This window comes from Aptenodytes patagonicus, chromosome 14 (genome assembly GCF_965638725.1).
Source record: "Aptenodytes patagonicus chromosome 14, bAptPat1.pri.cur, whole genome shotgun sequence".
NCBI lineage: Eukaryota > Metazoa > Chordata > Aves > Sphenisciformes > Spheniscidae > Aptenodytes > Aptenodytes patagonicus.
Window position 1 is genome coordinate 9,252,823 of NC_134962.1, and position 12,548 is coordinate 9,265,370.

At 39.3% G+C, this 12,548-nt stretch overlaps 1 protein-coding gene across 5 annotated transcripts in view; it reads left to right on the forward strand.

The window, feature by feature from the left end:
- Nucleotides 1-88: 88 nt before the first annotated feature.
- The window catches only part of RIPOR3 (RIPOR family member 3), a 60,490-nt gene continuing 48,030 nt past the window's right edge, over nt 89-12,548 (forward strand). For 3 of the 5 annotated variants that reach the window (XM_076351961.1, XM_076351957.1, XM_076351958.1), the window contains exons 1-3: nt 89-172; nt 8,487-8,567; nt 8,662-8,730. The gene's annotated coding sequence lies outside the window, so the exon portion shown is untranslated. Of the gene's footprint in view, nt 173-7,289; nt 7,421-8,486; nt 8,568-8,661; nt 8,731-12,548 lie in introns of those variants that run through there. The other 2 variants (XM_076351960.1, XM_076351959.1) reach the window with 2 other exon arrangements.

Here is a 12,548-nt window from a genome sequence, read left to right on the forward strand (position 1 = left end):
CGGAGCCGCGGCTTCCTGGAAACGGAGCCCCGCTGCGTGACAGGCAGCGGCGATAAGCGGCGGCTATCGGGGCCCTCCCGGCGGGCCCTGCCTCTCCGCGCCGCCGACAACCGTCGCGCTGCCGCGGGAGCGGTGCGGAGCCGCTCTCCGCGCCCCGCCGCCGAGAGGGCAGGTAGGAAAAAAACACCTGGCCGCGGAGGACCGCGGAGCGGGTCCCGCCGGGGACGCCCCGGGGGAGCGTGGGGTGCCGGCTCCGGCTCCGGGCGGGGAGAGGCGCGTCCCGCCCCGCTGCGCGCCGGCGGAGCGCGGGCCGCGACCCCCGCCCTGCCCGGCAGCGGGAGGTGCGGGGCAGGGGAGCGTCGGTGACGCCGCTTCGGGCACCCGGCAGAGAGACGGGTGTCCGAGACGCGCGGGGCACCGGGGAGGCACCGGCACGGCATCGGTAGGTGAGAGCTGCAGGGAACCGAGAGGGGGGCATGTCACCTATAGGGGGGGTGCATGTCACCTGGGGGGGGTGGGCTCCTTAGGAGTCTGCGGGCATCTGCAAATAGGCAAGCTTCGAAGGATGCTGATATTCCTGCAGAGGCTGCAGCAGCGCAAAGAGGTGCGGTAGCTTTTTATCCAGGGGTAAACACATTCACACCAGGAAACACCCAGGAAGCCCCTGGGAGGTGAACGCCTGGCTGGAGCAGGTGGAAAAGTAAGACGAGCAGGACAATGTTTATGCCATCCTGTAGGGTTTGCGTTTTGGAGGCGTCATTGTATAGGCTGGTTATATTTTAGTTAACTCTTTTTGTCTGTGCAAAGACTACGTTTTATTTGCTCATAAATACGAATTGAGGTTTTGGGTCACAGCCCAGTTACATTTTGCTTCAGACAGAGTTTAATTTCCCCTTTTAAAAAGTGTTTCAAATAAGTTGGGCCATATGGAAATCGAGTTGTTCCTCAACCAAAGAAACTTGAAGGAATTTGAAAAATAAGGTTACATATTTCTTGAGCCATTTCTTGGGTATTGAACCAGAGTCAGGGTACAGCACCAGCACTCAGAACTCTTGATTCAGTCATTTCCTTTGTTAGGATCAAGACTTAATCCGCCTCTACCTGTGTTTTCACAGCTGTAAAATGGGAGCTACACCTATTAATGAGGAACATTACATATTCTTTTTGGAAAAACCTTAATTAAAAAAAAAGCAGAGGAAGACCATTTGTAAGGGTAGTAAACAATGCAAAATGTGTCTGAGGGAACATTTCATGATGGAGAGATAACATCTGAGAAAGACGTGGTGTCTAAAGGAACACACATATTAGAAACTTCTTCTCGTTGCATTCATTTCTTGTGCAGTTGATCACTTACATGCTGCTGCTCTGAATTCTGCAGAGTGGATGACATAAGCACCACATGTAGTAGTGCAGGAAAAGCTGCACAAAACCTGCCAAAATGGGATGGAGCTGTTATTGAATGGCAGGCCGAGCCCTCTTTATGCCCCAGGTCTGGAGAGAAACTTGTATGAGATACAACACATGCTATACGGTAGTGAACAACTAGCTTGGTAAAATTTTCCTCTGGATACTGTTTAGAGGAATTAAAGGGCTTCTCTGAAAGGATAGGTCCCACGTCCCTATCTGGCGCTTGATTCTCGAGTCAGTCAGTAACTGCAGTGAAGCAGTGGTATTTCTGTTAACAGCATGGAGCCAAGAACAGGGAAATATAGGCCAAACAGTGAGTTATGTAATGGTATTCCCTAAGGGGTAGTATAAAGATGAGATGATTTCCTTCTGTCAAGACAAAGAGCAGCCGTACAGTTGCTCTACAATGTTCACTCTAGCCCTGGGTTCCTTAGGAGCAATCCAGGCAGGGAGTTGGGACCCTGTTATAGCAGATCCACCAATACCACTTTATTCCCTTCCACAGCTAATTCCTCCACAAATACTCCTTTGCAATATCCTCATAAAGAACCTGAGAAGTGGAATAGAGCCATTATGGCTAGAAAGGGAAACCAGACTCAGTCTACAGGGAGGAGAAAGTTAAGATTTTAATGTGTCTTTTTCTCGGGGGTTTGAGGAGCGATAAAGTGGAGTTGTAGTGCACCAGCACAAAACGGAGGTTCTGTGTATAGAAAGTTATAAAGGATAAAGCAAGGGAGTGAGAACTGTCTCACAAGGTTTGTTAATTGTGCCATTTGGATGGAATAAATAGAAAGGCTAGATTGGAAGTGAAGGAGATACATATTTTATGTAAAATAGTAGGTTTAATATTAGTTAAATATACACACTCGGTCTTAGCCAAAAGGCTGAGAAAAAGGGGACAGACTTGAATTATCCAGACTGTTATTGGCCAGAACTGGATTTTGGAAGGTGATTGGCTGGTGACAGTCCAAAATCATACAGACAGCAAGTCTTGCAAAGGACATCAGCTGGCCTTTAATGACTAGAGGTGCTCCGGGTCCTGCTTTTAATTCTGATCATAAGATGGCATCTCCAATAATACAAAAGGGACATACATATTTATGAAACACCAGTTTTTATCTACTTTTTTAACTTTTCCATTTCTGTTGCCAGTTTATTCTCCCTGAGCACAGATTGCTTTAAACCAGTATGTCTTCAAAGACAGAATGCCTGAAAACCATAATTTTTATTCAATTCAACTTTTTAGGGAAAAAACTTGGTTTTCAGCTAATCAATGCATTTAATCATTACTAATTTAGACGATCAGAACACCAAGACGATCTTGTCTTCTTTGTCACTAATAGAGAAAATACTGTTAGTTAGCAAACTGATTTATATGTGACTGATCTAGATTTGAATTTAGCTGTTTCAAATTAAATAATAAAATTTGTTTCAGGGGGAACTTAAAATGCAATTATTATTGGAAAAGTAACTGTGTCAGTGATATTTTGTTATTCATCAGATATGTTCTTTCCATTAATTCATCCCTGCTCTGCTTGATGGAGTAGCAAAAATCTGCTTTCATTATTTTTTTAACTCTTGCTACTCCAGGCTGAGTTAAGTGAATGCAGTAGCCCTTGCAAATTGCTCTGGCCCTTGTATCATGAATTAAGATCCATGGCAGAGTTTATATCTTGATGTGTCAATCTCAGTTGCACTGTGAAATACCTGTAATAACTTGCTTTGGATTATAGTCATATAGTATGACTTTAAGATTTCAGACTGACTTTTCTGGATTATTAGTGATTAAAAAAACTGTTCACTTGTTGACTTAGCAAACTGAATTGGGGCTGTAAGCTTCTATTCTTGCTTTTCTGTCCTTTCTCTACAACTGAATTGTTCAAACTACAAATTCTGAGAATGCTGGCATGCTCAAGCAGGGATGTCCAAGACTTGCATTAAGCGGCAATATGTTCCTATAATTTCAAGTAAGGCCAGTAAAATCTATTGGTCCTCAACAGATGAGAGCGCTGTGGGCTGCATGTTTCAGTATGGGTAACTAATAGTAGGGGCACCTGAATTTAACAGACATTTCAGACGTTTTGGCCTTATGTGCTCCTGACATATCTCATTTGTGAGATATCTAGTGATAATACGGTAATGTTTACACAGAACCGGCGAGATGATAAGAAATCAGTATCAATCTTTCTCCATTACATAGGAAGACTTACATTTATGATTAGGGAATGAACTTGTTCCTCTTAGCTGAATACTTTCCTCACTTATTTCATATGGTAGGAACAGTGGTAACAAAGCACTTGTCATTTTGTTTAAAAAAAGCTGGCTCACGACAAGAGTTTTCTCTAACCATTGTAGAAACATTTTTAAACTTCTAATTTTAAGCTATGCATAAGTATCAGTAGCTAGTATTCTGTGCGCCTATGAAGGCGAAAAGGATTATCTGATTACATGTATTTGCAGATCTCTCTCTGCTTCACATTCTTGCAGACCAGAACAACGACATAACTTTCTTCTTTCAGGATAGTTAATGTTCTGGCCCAGAATTATAGCACCAGATGTGTTGCCACAGAAACAATTTAAAGGGAGAAGGAACTGCAAGCAAATTGTCTTTCTAGTGGAAAATGTAAAAGCAGTATTCATGTTTTAGAGCGTCTCATTGGTTTCTATGTGGGTTATATGTGCTCACAGGAGAGAATAAGGGAGAATTTTGCTTTTTTTGTCTCATACATCTGTTAGCGTTTTTAAATTCTCTATACAGGGTTGAAAATTGAAAAATATTCTATTATGGGCATGAGTTACGTACCTCAGAGACATTTTTTATTAAATCCTGACTCATTTTTAGAAACTTTTTCCTTGACAAGTGTGCAGTATGCTAGCTGATTTACTTAGCTCCACTTGCAACATGCTTTGGAAAATATTTCCAGCAATAGTTGTTTCTGTGAAAGTAAGGAAACATTTGACTATATAAAATTATCCCAGATTTTGATGCTGAGAATTAATAGCACATTCTTACTTACTACAATTGACATGCTGATGAAAAGAGGGAATGTATATAGGAAATATTTTGATTTAATCTTGCGTAGCCTTAAAGCAGGCAAAGCCCTTGAGTTTAGCTAGTATTTCTTTTTCTGAGAGTAGTTGCCACAGGATACTCTATTCAATATATTCTTTTCTCAACTATTATGAAAATATTTGTCTGAACAAAATGCAACATGAATTACCTTTTCACTCTTCTGACCACAGAAGGGCATCTTTATCCTACAGTTTTGCATACTGTTTGGGGTAGAATAACGAGAAAAACAAGCAGGAAGGCCACAGCTATAGCAGAAGAGGTTGGCGCATGTAATAATTGTGTCAGAAACTCTCCAGATGTGGATACAATTTATTGTATCTTATTTGCAAAAAGAGATTTTTCTTGTAGAATTTATGCTGATTTTTGACCAAATTAATTTAAACTAACAAAAATGCCGATGGAATTGTGTCTGCACTGGGATTTCATTTTTGTCATAGACGTATCATAAAATGCAGCATCTGTAACCAACATTGGTGGGCATTTCTCATATAAACTTGACTGAAAAATCTGGGAAAATTTAAAAAAGGCCGAGATCTACACATAAAGAGATTTGTTTCCACAGTTCTTTGTCATTCATGCATTTGGAAGGTCTTTCTCCCTGCAAATTTTGAAATACTGCTGTCTGGGTAGCTGAAGGAAACATAATTGCATTTATCTTATCAAAAGCCAGCGTGAGGTTTGTGTCTCTTTGGAGTGATGGAAAAATTTTACTGTATGCATCTGTATGCACAATGCTACCCTGTGATTTTGGAGGATAATGGACACGCAATGTTATGCCGAGAAGCCTTATTCTATTATTTGTTTGTTTGTTTTGCTTATTGTTTTCCCTCTGTGAATTCTTTTTTTTAAAATGGTTTTTCATCTAGCCATACTTTTGAATGTCCCTCAGTTTGGAAATATATAATTTATTCTCTTTGTTACTCATTTTTTATACAAATCTGGGATCTTCACTTTTCCACTGAAGAACATTGTTTATAAGAGAAGAATCAGAATATATCCAGGTATGCTAGAGTTAGAAATAGTTACTTATGCTTATGAAAATACTTCGACCTTATTTTCAGTGTCCTACAAGAGTAATCTTTTGAAATCTATCAGTTTTGGAATTAGACTGCATACCATGTCACACATTTGAGTTTTGGCAGGTTCACAGGCACATACATCACCAAACAAGACCTGCCATAAAGGTTAGAAATTCATTTCTCTCTTGCATTCCTTATTTAGGCAGAACTCCAATTCTGGGTGTGGAAGGAACGCAGAGCTGGGCCTAGAGCTTGTGTCTGCACAGGTTAGAAATGAACTTTCAGTGTAAAATTTGGATCTGAATCTGCATCCATGTTTCACTAGAAGACCACAGATACTTGAATCCAGGTTTCTGGTTTGGGTGCTCTTTAGGGCTGAATCAGTCCTTACGTTTGCAAGCTGATCCAAACGTCCGTCCCCTTAATTAGTTCACATGCCTTTTGTTTGATCCCATGAGAAGATAGTTTAGTCTTTCTTTAGGTGGTAGAGCTTTCCCAGACAACAGACATTGTAAACTAGAAATATAGGTACTTACAATTTCCTTAAAAATTTCCTTTGGGCCTGAAATTTCTTGTGCTTGGTTTCAATCCAGTATTGAATAAGACTGGAAAGTCTGAATAATGTCAGTTCAGCTGCATTTGAGTTATTCAAGTGCATTTTAAAAAGATGTACTTTCCACTTACATTTTTTCCATAATTCTCTGCACTTACATAACCTCTGTTTTATTATTTAAATTGCCACAGACTTGAAGGGGGAAAAATCATTCTCCAATACTGGGACTCAACAGATAAACAAACAGGGAGGCAATTCAAAGACCTCAGTGTCCTTTAAAATCTTAGTGTTTACTGCTTTAGTGTTAGCATGAATAGGTTTGTATTTCTACTAGTGCAGACAAAATACAATGTAAATAACCTTCAGTTTATCGATGCGCTGAATTTCTGCAATTTTTACATTATGCAACTGACATTTTACAAAAAGAGGTTAGGAGGTTTCTCTGGATTATAAGGAAGAATTTTGTTTGATGAGATCTGTAAAGTTAAAATAGGAGGCCCAGGGTTTTCAAAAAGATTTGACATAGAGAGGTATTCCAAATGCATATGCAACTGTTTGAGCAATTATTACAATAGCGTGTACATATTGAGTAACTGTGTGTGAAAATGTGGCTAATACTTGATCTATACAGAAAGTTTACAGGCTTTTTTAAAGTTTTGAAGATAACTGATTTGTAGCAAGTTAGTTATCTGTTTTTTACGGTGGAAGATAAAACAAAAGTGCAGTTAAAATGTCTAAAAAAGCATCGGTTTAATTCCATCAGTAACATCACAGCTTCAGCATCACTATATGTTTGTTGTATAGATATATGTAACTGCACATTACTGTGTGCCTTTTTTCATGCTTTTAGTACAATAGTATATGCCCAGACTTTATGAAAATCTGCCACTAGGCTTTTGTTATTCATTGTCTGAAATGGAAGCCCACACAGTGATCTTGAAGGTAATGCAACCTTTGAAGAGAGTCCTGCATGTAGAAAACTGACGGGAAATACTACTTTAATTAACCACAACTCCCAGTGAAACAATAGAGCTACCCTTTGTGTAACTCTGCTGAAGTCATTGGATCTTGTTCCTAATTCCACTGAGGCTGAGTTGTGCCCCTCCCTTTTTCTGAAGTGTTCACATGCCAATGTGTTGTGCAACCAACATAATTTGTTAACAAATAAAGAAGAATTTAAATAACCTTAGAAAAACAGGCATCCCAGCTGCCTGCAAACAAACATCAGAAGTGCAAAACAAGTAAGTAGCAGTGCAAAGTATCTCAAAATTGCTTGAGCTTGGGTTCTTCAAGAACAGAAACACAAGTCTAAGGAGTATGTGCTCTGCAGGAGAAGGCTTTGGATGAGAACATACACTGCATCTTCTGGTAAGATCTCCAGTCTAGACATAATTTCTGCGTATGCCCAGCCTAGCTTGTTTTCTCCAGAGCTGTAGTAATACATGATGAATCTTTCCCCCGTATGTGTATGAATTTGTCTGCTTTTAGTTTCATTTAAAGCGATAAGCAAGTATACTTTGACCTGTAATTGTCAGATTATCTTTACAATACCGTAAAACTGTAGCTTATTGTAAAATATCTCTCTTGAGTACGCCAAGTCATATGGAGCAAAACACAATTTTTCTATTATAACATCGAATGCACTATGTGCCATTGCTGCTGTAACTCTGTCAGGATCTGGATTTAATTCTAGATCTGAATTAGTATATTGTTGGAATCACTTGTCAACATGTATGTTTTGTATCTGAATGGCCATTTCTGAATTTTGAAGATCACCCAAGAGTGATTTTCTGCCAGTAAGTTCTCTGGGCTGTACATTCTCAACAACAATTCTGCAGAGGATCACAAATGTGAGTTCGTGAGATCAATGATCCGTGCGCTGATGGTTGGAGGGTCATACTGCAAGTGTGGGAAAACTGCCAGGGGACATAGAACATCACAGGGACATACTGTTCTATCTACTGCCTCTCCAGCCAGGCATGGTTCTTCATTAATGGGAAGGCGTATCACTGTTGTGCTTATAGCACCTTTCAGCATTCTGGACACTGCTGCCATCATCTCAGGCTCATCTGGCAAGATGGGTGATGATTATGTCTTTCACAAATTGTGCCTGTCTGACGCCAAAAAAGCAGATCAGTGCACACATTGTGCCTTTGATATCACTGGAGTCATCACAATACTGTGATATTTAACTGCTTTGCCTGTGTGTTGTCCTGAAATTTAAAGTTCTTTGCTGGTGATCTCATCCACCACCAGGACTCCTTAAATTACCAATCAAGCAACAGCTGTGTGAATATAGACTATGCATTTGGCCATCCATTTTTGTGTTAGATCTCTCTGCAGCTCTAATAACTATAATTTAGTGCAAACCTGACTTTCATTTCCCTACGTACCACATTCTGAAGGTGACTGTTGTTTGTCCTCGTTCTATTAGGACAATAGGAGCTGATGAACTAAGGATCAGTATGTACAGTGAACTGATTGATACCTTGAGTCTTTTGCTCATTGGTCTTGGGTAAGAGCTCTTCGCACTCTTGAGTCAGTGTGTATGTTAGCATTACAATTCACTCCTTCCACGCTGAAAGGGAGCTAAGAGAACTTTCTTACAGGGGGCCCAGTTTTGTGAAGTGACACGATCCTATTCTGCAAGAGTGGTCTCAGTTATAATTGGCTCATAGGTAAGTAATAGAGTCTGCGTAACATAGACTAAGTCAATTTACATCACAAAAATAAGTCTTGTTTTATGAGGCATGAAGAACTAACTTACCCACAGATTTTTTTATAAACTGAGAATTGTAGTTGTTCTACACTTGCCATGTAGTCATACTAAGCTTTGTTCTGTGCTTAAATGTAGTACTGCTATAATTTCGTCTCAGTTGAGGTCTGGTTTTTTTTTAATGATATAGCCATACGATATTAAAAGCTTCTGCAGCTGTATTGTTATGGCAGTGATATATGCTAATACAATTTATTCTTTTCCCTGATGCTTTATAGCAGTACATCTGTACTAGCAAAGTCCTTGTAGTATCTAAAGACAAGTAATAAGCCCCTCCCTACAACTGTTAAATCCCTGTCTGTATTACAGATTCCTGCCCTCAGCTAAATTGGGTAAGGACTGTGAAAAATGGTATCTTTTACCAACATGGCTGAATTAGCAAAAGATGCAAGTATAGAAGCAGTTATAGTGCACCGTAAACTTGTGCATGTGTTAGTACTAATTGTTTTAAGTCTGAGGGGTAGTTTTAACTATGCTGATAGAAAGCACAGGCTTGCTGAGTTGCTCCATTCATTGTAGGAGAACTTTTGTAGTAAATAACACCGATATTCTGATAGCAGTGAGGTGCTGGTAGTATAGATACACAGAAGGTGTTCACATCGAAGGATTTTTTTACATTATCTGCAGACTACTAATACCTTTCAAAACTATACTAGATGTATTAAAACAACAAAGCTTTCTTGTGTAACTGTATAGATCTGTGTTACAAAGTTTCTGGCATAGCTGTGAGCGTTAAGAGGAATGTTAAAAAATGAAACCCGTAAAGATTTAGCTATGTTGGCAAAATACTCGTATAGAATACTCCTTTTGCCAGGATTGCCTGTGTCTTTTGGGGAGAGAGGTAGAAACAAACTGGCAGAAGACCTCAGTTATCTCTTCTGTTGGAGTTTTGTTGTTGTACTTACACATAGATGCTGAGTAAAGCAATCCAAGGTCTAAGAAAAACTCCTTGTGATGCTGAAAAATATGAAACACTAAGCAGATGTGACTGCTAGTTGCAGTAAAAGCTTTGAGTCCTCAGGGAACAAACAATTGGGTTCACAGTCTTTGAAGAAGTTTGAGACAAGAGAGCTGATTGATTTTTTTGTGCACAAAACTGAAAGGCATTTTCATGAGTGACTCTTGCTGTGTTTATTGATGATATTCATAAGATTTCAAGGGATCTTAAAATTAGATTAGCTTTTGGCCTAAATGTTGAAGTGGTTTGATCTCAACTGATCCTGCTACTGAGCAACTTCTGCTTAGCACTTCCAGTTATGTCTGCCTTTTTTTTTTCCAGTGAGTAGCTCTCTTGTGCTTGGGCTGGGTGATGTAGAAGAGCCTGACATTTCCAGGAATTTGTTATCTCTGGCAGAAGTCTTGTTAATGTCAATTATTGATAAGTGGGAAAGTAAACATGTGGCTGATTAGGCAGTGCACTTTCAATGGCTTACCACTAGTCTGACTTCATGTCACAGCACACAGTGGTTCTCCAAAGAAAAACTCTTCTACCACTAATTAATTTTTAAAATTATTTTTACTGTATGATTTTGGTTATAACTTACCTACTTTTTGCTCCTTTCTAATGTAGAAATTTTTTTTCTTGTTTACAAATTTCAGTCACTTTAGAGATATCAGTTTCTAGTCTTGCTAGAAATACTTCTGATTTAAGAAATGTGTGGCAACATTATTAACCTTTAATGAATATCAAAAGGGAGTTTTCACATGCCCAAACAGATTCTTTCTATTTGCTGACTGTGAAATATTTGAATTAAATAGCAGTAACAAAAACATAGGGCTGAAGAAAGGGAGTTTATAAAGGCCAAGGCAGATCTGCAATCAGTTATTCTGATGGAAGGTGTCACCACTCTCCTTTAGAGATGTGTTGTCAGAACTGTTTATGTGAGCTCTCCCTACGCAACTTCCAGGAAAATAACTGCTTTAGAAAAAACACTTGAAACAGTACTCTTTGCTAAGCTATCTTTTTTAGGCTGAAATAGGTTTAAGGGGCACTCCATGGAGTAATGATCATTGTAGATTTTGTAGTCTTTCCTGGGCAAACTATGTCCGGAAGTCAGTACACAAGTTTCACTCTTCTGATTTTATAATTTTCAAAAGTGCATTGCTGTAGTTCTCTTTAGGCTTGAAATAATCCAAAGCTGTCTTCTAGGCAGAACCAGACTGACAAAACTTGAGTATCTGGTTTAAAAGTAAATGTAGTCGGTTTAGACTGCATTTTGCTTAATTGCTCGCTTCACCATATGTATCCTAATATACATTAGTCTTTCAGCTGTTTCCAAAGCCATCTCCTTTTGAATGTTTAGTATTTAAGAACCAATTAGTTCCATTTTGTTTTGTTTGGATAGTTTGCAATTAAGCATTCTTTCAAGTGGGCTTTATTTAGCTAATTCCATCACAAAAATAAGCTCTAAGGGGATGAAGAGAAGTTCAAGCTAGCCAATGTTTATTTTTATTATTAATAATTTATATTATGGTAGTCCCCAGGGGAACTAGGGCCCCATTGAACCCAGTTTCCTCTGCATGTAATGACTGTGTCTCACAAAGCCTTATACAGCAGAAGATTCTTTTTTGTTGCTGTGGCTTAGTGCAAGGGACCCGCTCTACACTGCAAGGGAGCGTACTGATGAAGAGCATATAAAGACAAATCAAGAATAATTTTTTAAAGAAGCTTAAGCTAGGAACCAGAGGGAAAACCTGATGCATCTTTTCTATAGAAAGCTGATCACTAATGCATTTTTCCAGTGTGAGTGCCAAATCATGACTACAAAGGTCTTGTTCGTCCTCTCTCTGAAGTTATGGCAGTGCTCCCAGTGACTTTGATGGGAGCAAGATTGGGCAGAGAAGAGACGGTTCTAAAAACCTTATCTATTTCTGAACTAACAGCAGAAGACACTTTTCCATTCAAAAATCACTTAAGAACACACTGATGGGCAGAGTTAGTTTAAAAAATTTTCATGTTTGGTCAGATTTCTATCAGAAGTTACAGTTTTCACAGCATCTGATCCTAAATAATTGGTCTACTTTATGTTTTACAGAAGTCTTGAAAGAAGTGATTTAGAGTCCTTTCACACCTGCTAAATGCAAAGGAGACACAGAGCCAAATCCTGGACTTCTGTAAATAGATTGATTTGAATAGAGTTACGGCAGTTGATATAAACTGAGGATCTGGCCTGCTCTCTATGGGATACTTGAGTGAGTTAAGTGGATAGAACTGGCATTGGGATGAACAGGGCTGTGAAGTGGAAGTGCCTTGAAGCTAGCATAGCAGTGCGAATGTTCATCATCAGTGGTCTTACCATCCTTCTCCCCTCCCCTTATGTGGAAGGACCAGTCTTTTCTGTACTCTTTCCACAATTCAAAATCTAGACAGAAGTTTTCCTGACCTATCTATTCCATATTCCTGTCCTCATTAGTTCAGTTTAAAGGGGGTAAAACATCTGTTTCCAAGTACAGCTGTGTGGTTAGTATGTAGGCCTTTTTTTTTTTCCAGTCAAAAATCACTAAATCTGGCCATTTAAGACACAGATTTTATAGGAGCTAGAGTTGGGCTGTGCAAAGTTCACCTCATTAAAAACAAACCCAAACCAAATAAAAGCAGAGAATAACAGCATAAAAAATGTGGGCCATGAATGTCAGAGCATATGTATTAGGAATTGGTAAGAAATGAAGGGGAAAGTACAGATATATCCACATATATTCAGAGGTTCTTGGTTTTTTCCA